Genomic DNA, 16245 nt, shown 5'->3' with positions numbered 1-16245 from the left:
TCTTGTACCTGTCCTGCCACCTGGCGTTTAGCCAGTTATTTTAAGAAAAAGAAACCTTTTCTTCTCGGTCTGCACATGATAGCAGAGGAAAAGGATTTGGCAGCTGCAATCTTCCTCGCTCTGGAGAGATCTGCTCCGTCTCCTTACTCCGAGCCACCTCCAGCCCCGTTTTCCTGCACTGCCTCTGAGCTAGACAAACAAAGAAACAAAACCAAACGTGCTTCTTGTGCGTTTCTTTTTAAATAAACAACAACAACAAAAAAAACTTGTGCTGCCCGCTAGTTTCCTTCACAAGCCTGCGCTTCCAAACCTCCCCTGCTTATCGCTGCGATCCTCGCTGGTTACTTCCCCCTGCCCGAACCCCCCCGGTGCCTCTCCAGCCTCCCTCCGCAGAGGGAGATGTCAGTGCCCCCCTCCTCTCCGCCCCCCGCGGACCCTTCTCCTTTTCACGCTCTTCCCAAGAACGCGCTCCATCCGCCCGTGCCTCCGGCGTGCTCACATTAACGCCGTGTCTCCCGCGAGGCGCCGAGCCCCCCTCCATTTTAGGGTCCGCTCCCAACGCTCCTTTACTTGGCACAACTTCCCCGGCGGAGGGCTCGGTGCGAGCGGGCGCTCGCTGGCTCGGGCGGCATCGGCGATGCTGCGGCTGCTCGGCCACGCTCCCCGCCGCGGTGCTGCCCTGCAAAAAAAAGTCAGCTCCGGCCTCGCCTCCTCCCGCCGCCGCTTTCGGCCCCTTCCAGGTACCCGGCGGGCACCGGGAGACACAAAGACGGCACGGCACGACGGCGGGCGAGAGCGTGCTATTTTCAGCGCTCTGCGCAGGCCACAGCCGGGAACAATAGAAGGCCGTGCGCGGTGCGCGGCTCCAGCGCTGCCCCTGGCTCGGGGGGCTGCTCCGGCGCTGCGCTTTTATTTCCAGGACGAGAATTCGGGCGCCGAAAAGCAGCCGCCGGCCAAGCGGTTTGGGTCGAGGCAACCGAAGGGAAGGACCTCGTTTTCGGTTCTGAGAGCATCGTAAATAATTTGAGGCGTCGATACGCAGGCAGACGCTCAAAGCCGAGATCTTTTATACGAATCAAGCCTGCCGAGCCAGGCAGGCTGCACACTTTCAAAGCCAAGCGTAAGAAAGCCCTTCAAAAAAAAAAAAAAACCGCTCGAAGAACAATGGGTGCCAGAAAGCATTCCTGCGATGCGGCTTACAAAGCCGGGGAGAAAATCATAATTTCCTTGTTCAGTCACACCTTTGTTCCAGAAAATTGGGACACGAGAAACACGGCAACCTGCAGCTCTGAACCGAAACATCTCACCGCCGAACGCGGGGCGCTTGGCATCAGTCCCACGCTCTTCCATGCCGAAAGCAGCCCGGCGCCGCAGCCCACCTGCTCGCGGCGTGCATCCGTCCGCCGCACGCGGGACGGCGTCAGCTGCACGACGGAGCTTTGGTAGGGGACAGAGGGGGACCCGCGGTGTCTTTTGTAGGGGATGGAGGGGGATCCAACGCCTGCGCATCCCAAACACCCCCGCAGTGCCCCACCGAGGAGCTCGGTCACGGTGCTGTGCAGAGAACGAAGGGATGAGCGGCCGGACGTGGCCCTCAGCAATAATTAAAGCAACCGTCTTTGACGAAGATGACGCTAGAAGTCAGAACGTTTAAAAGGTGATAAAAGCACTCCCCGCGTGAAAAGCTTTTAAAAGCAAAACCACGAACGCGCTGCGCCCTCGGTGAGCTCGCGCGAGCCAATGCACATCCCTTTCCCGTCCCAATAGGTGTTTATTTGCTATACTCCACGGCTAACGGCGCACTTAGAGGCAGCCAGAAGGCTTGCCCGGTGCCACCAGCCTCGCAGCGCCTGGCACGAGGCATTTTCCCCCGTTTTTAACCAGCCGAGGAAGGGCACCGCAGTCCCCACCGCCGCCTAACGCTTGCCTCGTGGCGAGCCTGCTCATCGCTCGAGCGCGCCCAGGCAAAACTCAGAAGCATCCCACCTCTTAGTTTTAATTTGTAATAAACCACACACCCCCTGCAGAAATACTCGTGAAATTCCGTGTCTATCGATGATTAGATGAACATGGGAAAGGGAACTGCTTTGCCAGACAAGGTATCCTCATTTCGGCTACTCCCACTTGGCCAGAGCCTGGCCGTGGATGTCCTCAGCCGAGCGACCCCTACCACGAATTAACCCGAAATGTTCTCTAGGACTTGTATTAACGCAACATCGATAGCTCAGAGATTTCAAAATAAATACATTTTAAAAAAAAGAGGTTCAGGCTGCTTGCTTCTCTCAGCTGAGCACACCTTGCACGTCCTGCCAGCTTCTCCGTGCTCTCATATTCTCCTGTTTCGTACAGGGTTTTGCCTCCATTGCAAGAGAAGAAATACCATTTAACAGATTAATTAGATTCCAATTCCACGAATATCGACAGGGTGAGAGAACAGGTGCAATGGGGTTCGTCTTAAGCCAGATTTACATCTATTCTTCTTAATGATACCCTACAGTTTAACTTTAATGATAACATCGCTCCCTTGCTTCATTTTGCATCAAGGCAAGATTTCCTTCAACCCATTCTTCCAACGGAAGAATTTTTATTTTTTACCGTCACGTGAAATATTGCTGAGTTCTTACTTTACTTTTAATAATAAAGCTGCATGCCAGGACATCAGGTTTGGACAGTAAGTGGGTAAAGGCCTGTTGCACTGTACCAAACAATCACGTTTCTTTTCGTCTTCAGAAAGAAGCCCCATACTAGATTTAAGTGTGTTTTCCCTATTTCAAGAACATCAGTTGCTGATATAAGGGTTGCAAGTGCAAAAACTTGAGAGGGTTAATCAGAATGGTCTGGTTACAGATAATTCCTTCACTTAAGACAGCACCTGGCCACGAAGGTTATTTATTTATTATATTTTTGTCCTTAAAGGCATGCCCTTGGTGCAAATGAGAACGGAGACTGCTGCGCAGGATGGCTACGAACGTTTCGAAAGAAATGCTCTCTGCCCCGAAGGCTCCCAGGGTTAATCAGAAAGCGAGGGGCACAGCTCCTTGCGAGCACCACCTAGAGCTTCTCCCTTTTTATCTTCTCTCCCTTTAAAAGCGCTTTGCATCCAGAAGTTACCAACGGTCCGTAGCTGTCACACTTGGAGGAAATACACCGAAGACTGACACAAATCTGCAGTGGCAAAACCAACCGATTTTCTCGCAGCTCGCCAATAACCTGCCTTCAGACGGACGCAAATACATTGGGAAGCAAAACAAAACAAAAAAGAAAACACAAACCAACAAGCCAGACCATCAGAAAAGCCTCTGGATGGGGAGGAAAGCCCCTGGAAAGCATCACCCATCTCTTCCCAGCTCTTCCCATCGCGCACACAGCCATCCTGGCCGGTGCCAGCCCGTGGCACAAACCGCACAGCTTGTGCTTGAAGCTCTTTTTAATTTTACGGCTTCTTTGGGGTGTTTATTTTCCAGTTTTTGTCTTTCCCAGTTATGCAAACTGCTGTTTCATATATTATTAACGATATGATGGTTGTAACTTAATTAGCTCGGCTGCTCGGGCAGAAAGCAGGGGTTTTGTTGCTTCCGCGGGGTGCGATGCCACGGTTAACCCAGTGTGAGGTGGGGCACAAAAATCCACCCACCGCTGCTGCTGGGACCCAAAATTTGGGCATACCTTCGTGTTTTTGCGGCACCAGATACAACCCTTCATTTCCCAGGGGTCTGAGCTTAATGCCAAACTGTGAGCAGGCATTTACCTACCACTCCTAATTATTTTTCAGCCGTTTGCTTTGGATGGCCAGATTTACTTTTCAAGGCTTAGTTATGGTGCTGTGACAGTATGAGATCTGCGTTTGCTGAAGGGTTTATTTCCCCAAAATAATGGCCAAGCACTAGCTCAACAGGATATCCACAGGCTGTTCCAGCATGTGTCCCCCAGTCCATAGAGTGCCTCGATCACACGATACCAATTAACATCACCAAAGCAAACAATATTCATTTAAATCTTCTGCCCAGAGAGGGGAAAAAAAAAAAAAAAAAAAACAACACAAAGAAATAATAAGGCTGTCAGACTGGAGACAGACAAAAAGGTGATGCAGATGACGGTAAGAAAGACAGTGCGCCAGCCCCGAACTAATTGATCTGGTTAAAAAGAACTCAACAGCTCCCAAAACAACAACATTTCGGCTACAGAAGTGAGGTTGCGACTGGTTTTGCCCCCCAAGTGCCACGCTTCTCAGCAGCATTACATCGCTCTGTGCAACTGTCACCATCAGCCCGCACCAAACAGAACATCCAGGAAGGATTTTCCCCTCCCACAAAGTTGTTTTCATCCGCAGGTTTGGGGTTTTCCAACTGATTTTACACCTCTAAGCAAAGCTACGTCTCACTGCGGTAGCATTTCTGCTCAAGAGGAGCAGATAGAAACCTACGCTGCTGCTACGCTGAGAAAGCTACGCTGAATTCATTAGGCAAACAAATAGAAATCAGTGCTTAAATCATAAAAAAGTCCAGTTAAATCAGAGCAGCGCACGCGTTTTGACCACAAGGAAATATTTAAGACAGTCGCAGCTGAAGCTGGGGAACGACTCAGGTAGCCAGGACATGACAAACGTGAAGGATGGCTCGGGATGAATATGTTAGCAGGATGTTCCTGTTAAAGCGCTCGGCGGCGTGCTGATATTTAAATCCCATTAAGATTTCAGGAGCACCGGTCCATCATGCGGCCGGCGTCGCCGCCATACGGGTGGGGAACCTTCGCCCGAAAAACCGAGACCCCAGAAGCGGGACCTGCGAGCCCAGCACCCGCGATCGCACCGAGCGCTTCCTAATTGCGGCCAGCGGATCAATTAAGCAAGGGCCTGGCCTCTCGCTCCCGACAATTAGGGCTTGAGCCGAGGGGCGGCCGCGTCCCTTGGAACACCACCGAACCAGAACCTCCTTCAGCCAAGCACTGGGGGGAAGAGAAGGAGAACGGGCGGGAAGGAAGGGAAGGGAAGGCAATGAGCGCAGACCCCGAAGGTCTGGTTTTGACGGGTTTTTTCCCCCACCCCTTTGAGTTCTCGAGGATGCTCTGGTGGAAGACACGGGGTCCCCGTGCCTTCCCGGCATCCCCGTGCCGAGCTGTCGCCGCCGGCCTGCCGCGGTCCTGCCGGTCACATGCGCTGGCTCCTGCGTCTCGTGGAAGCAGCTGGAAAAGAGGGAGCCAGCGAAGAAGCCGCCTCCATTAGGAGCCACCGCTACACAAAAGGAGAAGAGGAAACCGACCCGCGGCCACCGGGGCCACTGTGGGGAGAGGAGGGCCGGGAGGGGAAAGGATAAAAAAAAAAAAAAAAAAAAAAAAAAAAAAAAAAAAAAGAAAAAAAAGGTGGGGGGAGATGGGAGCCCAGAAGTCCCGCACCGTGCCCCGGGCAGGCTCGGAGCCACCTGCGCCCCACGCGTGGGGCCAGCGGGGAGAAAGTGCCCCGAGCGGGCGGGTTTGGGGGCACCGGGAGCAGGACCTGGGCCAAGCACCATCACCCGGGGCCAACTCGTGTGCCCGGGCTGCTGCCCCGAATGGGGCCGGAGCAGCCCCACGGGGGCCGGTTTTCCTGGGGGATTGCCCCCCGGCTTTGTGCAGACCGGGACCGGGAACCGGGACCGGGACCGGGACCCGGGGGGGAAGTAACCGGGACTGGGGGGAGGGGTGGGGGGGGGGGGGGTTAGGGCCCGGGCCCCTCTCCCCCCACACCCCGGCCCCCCCCCGGTGAAGGAAAGTTCCCGGTATCCCCGGGCGGCCCCGGCACCTGCTACCGGGAGGGGACACGAAGGCGGGGGGGGGTGCGCGTTCCCGCGGGGACTCACCGGGGCGCGCTCCCGCGGGGCTGGATCCGGCGGCGGCGGGAGCCCGAGGCCGGGGCTCGGCGGTGCTGCGTCAGCGGCGGGACCGGCACCGGGATGGGGACGGGCACGGGGATGAGGCTTCCCCCGCCGCCGCCGCCGCCGCCCGCCCGCCCTCGCCGCAGGGCGTCGCGATCCGGCGCGGCCCGGGCGGGCGGCGCGCAGAGGCCGGGAGCGGGGCGGGGGGGGGCGGGGGGAGGAGGAGGAGGAGGAGGAGGAGGAGGAGGAAGGGCGGGGGGGGGGGGGGGGGAGGCGCCGCCGCCGCCGCCGCTGGCTCCCCGCAAGCCGCTCGCCCCTCCGGCCTCCTTCCTGCTTCCTCGTCCGCCGCCAATCGCCGCCCGCTCGCTCCGCCGCGCCGCCCAGTGGCGGCCGCCCCTGACCGCCGGAGGTGGCCAATGGGAGCGCTTGGACCCGCCCCCCTCAGCCCCCCCTCTTCCCCCCCCTCCCCCCCCCCTCCCAACACCCGCCCCCCCCCTCACGCCCCCCCCCCTTTTACCTCCCCTTCTCCCCCCCCCGTCTCTCCCCCCCCCCCCCCCAATTACCCTCAGGCTCCCGAGGCAAATCCCGCTCCCCCCCAGTCGCCCTCACCCCCCCACACCAGTGCCGACCCCTCCCCGCCGGCTGTCAGCCCCCCCCCCCGCCTTTATTTTCCGTTCCCCCCCCAAATAAAACAGCGAAACTGTGGAAAAGTTTCACGTCGGGGGTGGGGGGGGAGGAAAGCTACCCCGAGGGGGTGCGCGGCGCTGAGGAGAGTGATGCCGGGGGGTGGCGGGGAGGTGTTGGCGATTTTGGGGCGTTTTGGGGTGGTTTGGGGCGTTTCCACGTGCCTTTGCCTGGGAGACCCAAGCGTGGGCATCAGCGTGGGGGGGGGGGGGGGGGGAAAGCACAAGGAGCGCTCCTCCATCGGTCAGCAGCCCCCTAACCCGGCATCAGGGAAACCACCGAGCGCTTCGAGACAGGAAAAAGCCAGCGGGGAAATATCGGGCGCCCCAAAGCCCCTCCACAAGTATCGGGCACCCCAAAGCTCCTCCACAAGTATCCAGTTCCCCAAAGCCCCTCCACAGCCATCGGGTGCCCCAAAACTCCTCCACAAGTATCCAGTGCCCCAAAGCCCCTCCACAAGTATCGGGTGCCCCAAAACCTCTCCACAGCCGTCGGGTGTCCCAAAACCTCTCCACAGCCATCGGGTGCCCTAAAGCCCCTCCACAGGTATCAGGCACCCCAAAGCCCCTCCACAGCCATCGGGTGCCCCAAAACCCCTCCACAGCCCTCACAGGATTGCGTGTCCAGCCCAGAGCAGGACACACTCGGGTCTACACGGCCCCCACCACAGGCCTGGCACACGGCGGCAATTTCTTCTTCTTAGCGACCAGGAGGGTGGCCATCAGCCTCAGTATTTCTCAAAAAAAAAAAAAAAAAGTATTTAAAGACAAAAGAGATGCAGCAAGTCTTGGCAGCTCAGTGATGAGGTGTCTTCAGCTGAGCTTAAGGCACAGCCACAGTTTCCCTAACACTGAAGTCTCCCTTATCAGTTTCACGTTTTTTTGTTTGTTTGTTCTCAGTGTTTCTTTTAAACCTAGGAAACTCCTGAGAAGCAAGCAACTAGCACGTGGGACGAGCAACCCAAAGCGTACCGGGAAGGCAAAACGCATACAAAAAATTAAACCCCTCAAGCCCTGAGGGTCTGCTTGACAGGCAGCAAAGCTGAAGGAGACCCAGGAGGCTACGGTGCTTTCTCTGCCTTGTTTCTGGAGATGGACCTCACAAGCCAGAGCAAGATAATAGGATCTTCACGGGACCCAAGGGCTATGCAAAAAAAAAAAAAAAAAAATTGAGGGAGAATTCAGCTATTTGGAGACACTGACTCTAAAAACGCGTGGTTTCCTTTTTACCTGAAGTTTCAAGCTGAAGTTTGATGAAGCTAGATAAACCCAGCCTTTTCCTCCTGGTGGAATTTGAGGACCCCGTGGACAACATCGGGTCGGCAGCCCTGATTTCACGCGTAGGAAGAAGGACCACCATTTCCCCCACACCCACCTCCCAGTCAGAACGTACCTGACAATGTATCAGCAAATACAACCGGGGCAGATAAATCTCGTTGACCGCCGTGTTTCTGGAGCGCCCCATGAGAGGAGGAAACCCATCCAGAGGGTTGGAGCTCTGTCTGGGAGCAAGCGCTCCATCTGAGCGCCATGTCCAAATAAACCAGAAGCCTGCCTGAAACAAATACCAAATGTTTGTGATGCAGCAGAAGAAAACCAAGCTAAAATAACCCTAACAGCTACAGACAGCCCTGGAAGCCAGCAAGGGGCGGGTGTGCATACCTTTAAGTGCATCTGCAGCTTCCCATGTCTGCAGATCCCTGTCGGAAGGTACTGCACGCTTGTATAGGACTGAACAATAAGCTTTCCTGGCTGTTTAGGCAGCATTCAAATGGGAAACCACTCATGCAAGGAAATGTTTATGAGACCACCGTGACATCAGTATCTAACGAGAAGTAAGCAGAAATATTACGTAGCAAACAGAATATAATAGGTGGAAAGACAGGTATGTGTCAGGAGACCATCCCAGGGGATACAAGTGTGTTTTAGAATGCAGGCACAGCCACCATTTAGTCACTCACTAAAACCTGCAGTTAAGGATGCAGCCCCGTGCAGGACTGTACTCTTTGCTGATTATTAAATAAATGGGTTTCTGGCAAAAAGCACATAACAGCCTGCTCCATCAGTGCAGCATTGCAGAGTCATTCCTGATCTCCACCAACTGCCTTAGAGGTTAGAAACTGTCCTTAAATGTAGGAACCACCAAGACAATCTTATTTAACCCGTTTTTGCTGTAGACATATCTGTTTTGGTTGGGATCTCCCCAGACTCCATTTAACGCAGCTGAGCATCATCCAGAGCAAAGGAATGCCTCTCTCCTCAGAGCAGATAGTTGCACTGCACTGCTCCTCCTCTGAAGCTGATGTGGCTGCCAAACTGCCCTGTAAAAATTACATTTTTAATAGAGTCCTTCTTCCCTTTGCTGTGAGCCCTGACCAACAGGAGGGTAACTAAAGCACTGCTGAGCACCTAAGTGAGTGAAATTTTAATATAATAGCAAGCATGCTCACACCAGTCGTTAGATGTGTTTGAGCAACTTCAGAAATCGACTTCTTGTACTTTATTAGCTAAACACAACCAATATTTGGAGCAGAAAAGTGAAATTGCACAGTCTTGGGAACTGTATGTTGCTATTATGACATTTGCTATATGGCTACAGTAATTTAGCAGGGAATTTGGAGGCTGGTTTTGCATGGAGACAGGGCCAGAGCCCCTTGAAACACAGTTGCAAACGGGCTGCCAGACACCTGCTCCTGCACAGAGTGACCCACAGTGAGGCTGCAAGAAAAAAACAGGCAGCCTGTTTCAATCACACTTGGAGATAAAGCTCTAACCCAAGGGTTCAGACAACACCGCCAGAAACGACTTGCCCATACCAGGGATCAAATGACTACAGCAGGGAAGAGGTTCTCTCCCCCAAAAAAGAGGAGAGGATGCCCAGGGCATTGAGCTGGGGGCATGGAGACCCTGATCTTGGCCAGCAGCTTGCTGCTGAAGCCATTTCTAAAATCTTCCTTCCTCAGTGGTTCTTCTTGGGGAGTAGCAGTGTCCAGGTAAATACCTCCCTCACATACACAATGAACTGTTGCGCTTCACGAAGGAAAAACACACACACACACACCCTAAAAAAAGCCACACGGCACATGAACGAACCACACATTTTAGTTAGTGGTTCCTTATTCGCCCCTAACCCATCCCCACCACTATGCCTCATCCATTTTAGATGTAGCTTAGGTTGTACTGGAATTCCTGCAAATCAGCAACAAACCTAAAGCTTCCCAGCAATCGGATGCTGTACAGAACTGATGCTGAAGTTCAACGATAAGCAGAGGGAATTCAGACATTTGACAGCTCCTTTTGGTGAAGGCAGAGGTGGGGCCACCTCCCCTCTTCCAGGTGTTTGGAGTAGGAGAACACCTTCAGCACCGACAGGTCGAGGATGGAGGACTGTGTGCTCCAGAGCTGTGCAAGAGCAGGAAGCACGACACAAAGCCATCTGCAGAGCTCCCTCCCATTTGAAAACAAAACAAAACAAAACAACTAATTTAGTCTGAAGTGGGGCCTTCCCTCATCCCATTCTCAAAGGTTTGGGGGAGGAAAAAATATAAAGCTAATTGCTGATTACAGAACAACATTGCCACGGGTCTGCTGTTCTTCAATCCATCAGCACACAGACGCAGACGAAGCCTGGGTTGTTTTACTTCCCCCTCACTCATTACCAAGGAAGAACAAACCACCAAATCCCCAAGAGGAGATATTCCCACCCCAGCTTCTGGCCTGCTTTTTGGGAAAGAAACAAGATTCAGGACTCCTCTGCTACCTACTGCCTGAGGGGATCTGCTGCTGCTGCATTCCCCAGCTCACATTTTGGGCTAAGAGGCTGACTAGGAGCAGAAGAGGCTGCAAAGCCCTACAGCTCCAGCATGATCCATGTGGCAGTGGGGATTAAGGGCCAGATTTTCTCCCATTGTACCCCTCACTCGTCCCAACAGGTATCAGGGTGGGAGAGGCATGGCTGGCTGTAGCAGAACAATCAGGCACGAGAGCCTCGCACGAACCCACAACAGCACCTGCAAACCACACCGCCGCTGATGGAAAGCGTCATTACTCGTGCAGGGAAGCTTAAGCAACAGGCTTAAAACGAGTAAGTTCACACACTAAAAGCAGCAACTTGCAGCAGCCTGGAGGATCCTGCACTGACTGGTTCCTCAGTCGGGCCTCGGGGAACGGCACGGAGCAGGAGAATTGCCAGCTCCCACCTTTCCAGGCAGCCTCTGCATGTGGGGCTTGAGCCCATCCATCCGCTCAGGATCCCTGAGGTCACATCTTCATGTGGCTCTCGGCATGGCTGCGGTGATGGGGCTGGGTTAAAAAGTCCTCTTTACTTCAGCTGGATTCCCTGCGGTTCAGGAGAAGGGACACCAACGTACAGCAGAGTTAGATGCCGCCAAGTACAGCTCCACTTCCCGGGATGGTCTCTTTGAACCTATAAAGAGAGAAAACAACACACCTGTGAGCCTGCAGATGGATACGAAGTCACGCTTTCCATGCACCAAGATGCATTTGGTCTTTAACAAAGGTGCCCTGATATTAACAATCAGGGGAAAAAAAAAAAAAGATACAGGCTATCCTGAGAGAAGACTTTTAGTTTCATTTAATAATAATAATAAAAAAATCAACCTCTGCTCCCTCAGCAAACTATAACATGACACGCAGGTTTTCCAACCTCAGGTACTTGCTTAATCAGCTCTACCCTCCCTGAAAGGAAACAGCCCAGGCTTACTCACATGCAGCTGCCCTTTCTGTTGCAAACCTCCCTGCCCTGAAAAAAAAAATCATCCAGCTCCTCAGGCTGCTTTTTGTACCGAACACATTTAACCCCCACTTCTCCCTCTCGGTGCTCTTCCCAGCTTGTCCAGGTGTCTCCTCAAATAGGCAACCTCAGACCAGAATCAGCTGAGATATCTCAGCCTGCCTGATGCCTTGACATAAAAAAATTGCTTGTGCTACACTGGCTTTAGCTGCAAGAGATGGATTTTAGTGATCCCCCTCCTTTTCCCCCCAGCCCTGACTCTGGGGCTAACCCAGTAAATACTAAAGGCCAAATTAATCCCTGGTGGGGCTCTATTGACTGACTTGGAATTATATTACACCAAAAAGTAAATTGGCTGTCAGTATTTAGGTACGCAACATACCAGCTGTGGTTACATAGGCAGTTTCCGTTGAGATTTCTGTTCAAACATCAGCTTTTGCTCATTCTTAGCTGGGTGAAATATTTCCCCTTTTCCATTGAAAGCAGTCAGGAGGGATTCGGGCTAAATGAGAGGGGTCTGACTGCGCAGAGGTGCCCTAGATGATCTCATTACCTACAAAAACAGCAAATAAAAAGCACTGGATTTGAGTCTCAAGGAAGCATCTGCAAGGTTTTAGCTTCTTTGCTGAAGGTTTCTCTTTTTTTTTTTTTTTTTTTTATGTTTTAAAAAAGTTGATGCTGCTTGTATCAGATGCAGTCTTCTACCAATCAGCAGTGCCAGGGAAGCCCAGCACATGTGCACTGCAAAAGAAAGGGGATTGCTATGTAATGTTTCTTATTTCGCCTTTCATCTTAAGACTTCAATGTGCTGTGGTGAGGAATGTGTAAGCACCATGAGCCAAATGTATCGATGGGGAGAAAAAGCTGAGGGACGATGAATTTTGCCTTTGAGATGAGCTCGGTGGGGACCAGCACAGCCAAGAAATGAGGTTGGGTTAAATTAAAATGGAAAATGACAGGAGTAAGAGTTAAAAACATACCTCAGTGTTATCGTGGGCTGAGGTGAACGTAGGTGTGTGCTTCAAAATATTGCAAAATAAGGATTAAAACCGAGGGCTCTGCTTTATGAGCTGGATCGTGGCAGTGCTAGTGAAAAATTCATATGCACGGGAAGAATCAAATGTTATGCCTTGCTTTCCCTGGGTAGCCATTATTTTATGAAGTGTGATTCACAAGAACAGCGAGACTGGAGAAATCTGAACGCAAAACACATGTCCCAAAAAGACACGATGGGAACGCAAACAGTAATTATATGACCATCTGCAAACGGCAAGGCTCGAGGATGGGGTTTTAGTGGGCTCCGAGCGCGAGCGCAGCTGCGTGCGATGGCTGCGCTCAGCGGGGATGCGGCGAGCAGAGGCGCTTCCTCACCCCACAGCTCCTCGCTGTAGCCCCGGTCAGCGCGGAGAAGCCAGCGGGAACAAAACCATCACTATGTTTACAGCTCAAAACATTTACTTTTTTCCCCGTGCAGGACTAATGCAGGAAACCTAATAAGAAATCCCAGTGGCGTGAGCTGAGGCCAGCCCGCATTTCCATAGGAAACAGCTGCATCACCACTAAAACTTCAGCCCTTCTCTCCGTGTCCCTCAGGTGCACCAAGCTGGTGCCAGCACATGGACGTGACGGGGACATTCCTCGGCACTGCTGCCCCTGGCAGAGGGATGGGACGTGTCTGCTCCTCCAGGCTCCCAGGCGCTTGCTTTCAGCCAACCTGTTTTGCTGGCTGGGCCTCCGGGGAAGCGATGTCTTGGGGGGTAAAAGCAGCGGTGGATGGGGGGAGGCAGCTTTGTCAGTCCCCACAGCTGGCTCCTCTGCACCCTGCTGCCACTGAAGTCCCCTGGGCTTCAAACAGAGCTGGTCCTACTTACCCGATGTGTTGCATGAGTGGGTAAGTAGCCATGAACTGTGCTAATGCCTCAGGGCAGGTGAGAGAGCCCCGGGGCAAGTGAAGAGGAGGAGGAAGAGGAGAATGGGGAATGGGCCCCTGGTGTTCCTCCACACCACCTCCTGCATCCACATCCACAGCACACCAGCATCCCAGGCAAAGGGTTTATCAACAGTTTAGGAGTCAAAAGAAAACGGTGTGGTCTTCAGAAGCATCCCTGCTCTCTGCATGGAGGTTTTATCCTGAGCACCGTGGCACCGAGGCACAATCTGCCTTCCCCTCTGCTGCCCCAGATTTAACAACCTAGGGGTCTGAGCTGCTAAGGCGAGCCATCCCTCTTCCATCCTCCTGCTCTGCCTGGGCTACGTTCTCCAACCTGACGCAAGCATCACCACCGTCAAGGCTCGCGTGTACAAAAGCTGTCTCAAATATTATGAGACTTCCGTGAATTTTGTGACCTTCTGCTCTCCTAATTTTCAGACCCATTGAAAGATGCTGTTGTGCAGAACCTCATCGGTTTGTGGTGAATCCAGCTGCAAATGACTGGGGTTGTGAATTAGCACCGAAGAGGACACAGCGCACACAACAAGGAAGATAACGTTTCTCAAAATTGACTTTGCTCATTTATTTTATTATTTGTATCTTCATTTGAATTATTTATGATAATACTTTGTAGCAGCATCTGTAGTGGATGTTGTGAAAATAATGAAATCCAATTCACATGAGAGCTGACTCTTATTAAATTTTTGCAGAAAGGTGAGGTGAGCCTGCCCCTTTTTACAGGTTTTAAGGATGTTTAGTAAAGAGTGGATTTAGAAGGTTCCCTGGTAGTGAGAAGCAGTTTCCAGGGCTCATTCCACTCTGCATCTATTTGCATGCATTGCTTGATAGCCATCTAAAATAAAAATGCTCTGGAATTGAATATTCCTTGGCTGGTGCCAGCATGAAAGCGGATTTTTCCCCAAAGTCCAAGCTGATGCGGCACAGCTCCTTTAGACTGCACTCACATAACAAAAATGCAGCCACGTTAAAAAACTGAAGCTGGGAGCGTTTAGATCAGCTCAAGGAAAGCACATCCAGGAGTTTTGCAGGTTGTGGCATTCACATCAGGAATCCTGGTGCCTCCATTTGATCTGGGGAGGATATTTTCCCAGCTTTCTTATTCTGCTGAGTTTCAGACCGCCGAGCATGCAGGGAATGCATTTATCTCTGGATCGCTCTTACTCGTGGATTAATTTGTCAGGCTTTCAGACTAAAGGTGGCTCAGGCTTTGTGAAGCAACGCAGCTCTGAGGGTGTTTGTTGTAAAACCAGGGCTTTCGTACTCGACAAATTCTCCTCCACCACTCTTTGCACCACACCATGCTCCAGGCGTGTCAAGGAAGATCTAAAACACAGCCACCCCCAACCTTTGCTCACACTGATTCAGAGGTTTAATTTGAGCAGGTGTATCACAGGCTGGTTGTAAATTGAGCAGATTTGCCCTGTGGTCACTGAGACTTCCTTAGCACAGGACGCTCTGAACCAGGCTTTTTGGAGCACAGCCCCCCGTGGTGCCTTAAGCACTTTAATGATGCTCTTAAGCACCACAGGGCACCCTCAGCACTCAAGTTTTTGAGGTAAAGGTGCATTTGAGAGCATCTGAAGGTACACTGGCAGGAGAAAAATACCCCTACCCCATTACTTCTTCCCAATTCCCCCCAAATGCTGGGCTGCCATCACTTGGTCACCGTTTTCCTTCATCCTTGATAGCAGGTTGTGCCCTGCGAGGTGTCTGCTGGGGCAGGCGGAGGCAGCGCCGCGCACAGAGCCCCTTCCCTCTGGACCTTGCCCCGTACCACGCCGGCATCCCGGGACAAAAGGTGACGGCGGCTCTTTGCTCAGCAATAAAATAGGGTGGGAAACGGCAGCCTCCGAATCGATAGCGGGTGCTGCCGAGAATGGGGCTGCACATCTGAAGTGCCTGAAGTGGCTGAAACCCTGCTGTCACCGCTGGAAAACTGTCACTCCACGCCAGGTCCTGCTGTGCTGCAGGTTTTTAGAGCATTTGGGGCTGCGTGCACGGGCAAAGCACCCGCTGCTGCCTACGAGGCCGATGGCAGGGCAAACACCCTTAGCTGGGCAAGTGAAGCTACAGGGAATGCTGTCGCAGGAAGGAATAACAAAAAGTGTCATAAGAAAGCACCATTATTTCTCCTTTCTAGCTGGAAAGCTGTGCCAGCTTCCAAGTTATGGCATCTCCTGCAGGTCAGGATTGTGGGACTGTTTCTAGAGAGTTTCTCCCCATTTCCCACTGGGTTTTTGGTGCTGTGGCACCCAGAAAAAAGTAAATAAAGAATATCAGATGATTGTTTTCAATGTGAAAGCGGGTTGCCAAATGTTGGTGTTTCCCTAGGAAATGACACCTTTGGGCACGCCGTACTTCACTGCAAGTGGTGTCTGTGCTCTTTTGTTTCAAAACTCTCCTAGGTGCATAAACCAACGCACCCAAACCTTGATTCCCCCTGCCGGGCTGCAAAAGAGAGTCTTCCCTGCACCTCATCCCAGATGAAGGCACTCACGGGGTGTCCTTAGGAAAGTCCAGGGCATGCTAGGAAACTCGCTTGCCTCACTTTTAAACAGCTGGAAAGCCTGGAACAAAGAGGCTGGCATGGTTTTGAAATGATTTTCTACACAACAAATAAGGAACATGGTAAGTAGAGGTTTTGCAGGCAACCTCAAAAGCTTTTTTTTTTTTCTTAAAAAAAATCCCATTATAAAATGAAACAACATGGACAACGTATGTGCAGTTTAAATACGAAGGGATACAAAGCTCTGAAGTGATATTTGCCTTTGAAAACATGATCAATCTCCGCACCTCGAGTACTGTGTTCAGTTTTGGGCCCCTCGCTACAAGAAGGACATGGAGGTGCTCGAGAGAGTCCAGAGAAGGGCAACGAAGCTGGTGAGGGGTCTGGAGAACAAGTCTTACAAGGAGAGGCTGAGGAAACTGGGGTTGTTTAGCCTGGAGAAGAGGAGGCTCAGGGGAGATCTCATCGCTCTCTACAGGTACCTTAAAGGAGGCTGTAGAGAG

At 52.4% G+C, this 16245-nt stretch overlaps 1 protein-coding gene across 1 annotated transcript in view; it reads right to left on the bottom strand.

The window, feature by feature from the left end:
- The window catches only part of BAHD1 (bromo adjacent homology domain containing 1), a 37715-nt gene extending 31679 nt beyond the window's left edge, over positions 1-6036 (bottom strand). The window contains exon 1 of the mRNA XM_040558517.1: positions 5835-6036. The gene's annotated coding sequence lies outside the window, so the exon portion shown is untranslated. The remainder of the gene's footprint in view (positions 1-5834) is intronic.
- Between the last annotated feature and the right edge of the window lie 10209 nt (positions 6037-16245).

This window comes from Cygnus olor, chromosome 5 (assembly GCF_009769625.2).
Source record: "Cygnus olor isolate bCygOlo1 chromosome 5, bCygOlo1.pri.v2, whole genome shotgun sequence".
Classification (NCBI taxonomy): Eukaryota; Metazoa; Chordata; class Aves; order Anseriformes; family Anatidae; genus Cygnus; species Cygnus olor.
The sequence above is the reverse complement of the archived record's forward strand: the minus strand, read 5'-3'. Positions and strand labels throughout refer to the sequence as shown.